This window comes from Hermetia illucens, chromosome 4, assembly GCF_905115235.1.
Source record: "Hermetia illucens chromosome 4, iHerIll2.2.curated.20191125, whole genome shotgun sequence".
Classification (NCBI taxonomy): Eukaryota; Metazoa; Arthropoda; class Insecta; order Diptera; family Stratiomyidae; genus Hermetia; species Hermetia illucens.
In genome coordinates, this window is record NC_051852.1 from 160802449 (window position 1) to 160804685 (window position 2237).

Here is a 2237-nt window from a genome sequence, read left to right on the forward strand (position 1 = left end):
GGAACAGGGGAGCCCGTGGACACGAAACTGAGGAAGAAAGTTTCTTTCCTAATGTTGACCCCAATGTCGGACCTGGCTCCGATAGGCTTCATAATCTTTCCCTTCTTAACTCTAGAAGACACATTTCCCTTCCCCTGTGTATAATCTATAATAAAAGTCTAGTAAAATCCCTATCTCTGGAAAGAGGCCCTTATCATCCTTGTACATCCTTGAATTTGTAAAATTATTTATAAGTAGGCAGGAAAGATAAAAACGTTGATTGACTTTCGGACTATAATTTAAAGCATAACTTTTTTCCATATATACAGTTAATATACTCTTATTTCTGTTTGTCCTATTTTTATTGTATAATATTTCCATATACCCCCCTCTATGGCTGATGATTTATCGGAAGTGTATGAAAACCACGCACAATCCCAAAAGGATATTCTTTTTAAACTTCTCAACCCAGAAGGATTGTCGGAAGACCAGGAATTTTCAATAAGAGGTCATATATTCAAGCGACAGGGGCCTATTTTGGATTATCTCTATGGGAACCCCGAGGTAAGTATGATTTTCTTGAAACACTTTGGCTTATCTTAAGATGCTATCTGTTACGAATTGTAGATTCAAGCTATCATAAGAATAGTTTTCAACGAACTATTGAAAGAGCAACCGAGTAACATACCTAAGTATATTGCAGATTTTTTTAAACGTCCCAAATGTGAACTGAACATTTTGGTAAGTTTTGTGAAACACAAGCGGGGGAGGGGGTCGGGGTGGTGGTCAACAATAATAAGACTTATTTACTTCCCTAGATTTCAGAAAATATATCAAAGGCTAGTAGAAAATCTTGCGGCCTTGGTGAAACAACTGCAAAGATACCTGAAGGAAGAGGAACTGTACGTTTTAAGGAGCTATCTAAATCTGGTCCCTCTGATCATAAACCGTCTACTTTGAAGTCACCTAGTGAAGATTGGGACACATCTTCCATTTCGACTTTTAGTGCAGAATTGGGGTCTAGAAGATCTGTAGTTTTACACGAAACGAATTATCGATGAGTCGTTTACGTTTACAGTGTAAATATAATTATTAATTTTTAACATCTTTCTTCTTTTTCTTCAGCCTTTCTCCCGTTCACAAGCTGGGTCGGCTCGTCGTGATCGGTTTCGCCCTTTAGCTCTTTTCCACGTCCAACCTAACATCTTTTCCAAGTCCAACGTATCATCTTCGTCTACATTACCGCAAGACGTCGTTCATTGCCTTTTATAATCGGCCAACACTCAGAACCATAGAAAGCGACAGGATGGACGACATTGATACGTCGATCACAAAGAACATCAGTTGTGGAACGCCACTTCATCCATGTTGCGTTAATGCGTGGAGCAATTTCATAACGCAGTTCTCCATTGGCTGATAGCGTTGATCCGAGGTATTTAAATCGCTCAGTTCTGGGCAGATCACTGCCCATGACAGTGATTGTTCCTGTTTCATGGGGATCGGTCGTCAAAAATTCAGTTTTGTTTAGATTCAATCTGAGACCGTGTTGCATGAGACGATCATTCCATTTTTGGACAAGTTACTCGAGATCATTTTTGCTATCGGCTGCTAGGAGACATCATCTGCATAAAGCAGTGTGTAGGGTGCTGGACGTTGAATATCCCGTGTGACGGTGTCCATAATAAGAGCAAAGAGGAGTGGTGACAGGGCGCTTCCTTGATGATCACTAACAGAGACGCGAAGCGGTTTTGATACACCCGCCACAGCAATTGAACGCCGCGCACGAGTTCTTCTGGTACTAAGTGTTGGTGCTCAGAGGTGGCGGCGAGGAAGAGGGGGCGGCAACCCTATCGGCCAAACCAAAACCAAGTGGTCGAGGAGAACCTCCATAGTGGTGGCACCGGGAGATGCTGCAATTACTTTGGTTTGTCGGCCATGATTCAGTAGGCGAATGCTCCAAAGACCTAATTAGGGCGATCAGACCCGAGTCTGCACGGGTATTCATCTGAAGTGGCAAATTTGCTCACGAAACCTTATCAGGGGTATACTGGTACCATGGGAACCGGAAAAGCCCCTGGACTCACATACTTCGGGTGAACTCCTGTTATATGTGAGGACAGCTCGGTTATTTGCGGTTGGCCCCCCTAGTGGGAGTTTCATGGTGGTTGTGCTCAAGCGAGAAGAGACCTTCGGGCCTGGTGGTGTTGCGTATCAACACGGGTGCCGTACTCCATAGTTCGGTAGAGATTTAGGTAATT

At 43.1% G+C, this 2237-nt stretch overlaps 1 long non-coding RNA gene across 1 annotated transcript; it reads left to right on the forward strand.

The window, feature by feature from the left end:
- Positions 1-376: 376 nt before the first annotated feature.
- Positions 377-1079, forward strand: LOC119655623. Its single transcript, XR_005249932.1, has 3 exons — positions 377-543; positions 607-720; positions 798-1079. It is a non-coding gene; the product is annotated as an uncharacterized LOC119655623 (long non-coding RNA).
- The last annotated feature ends 1158 nt before the right edge of the window (positions 1080-2237 follow it).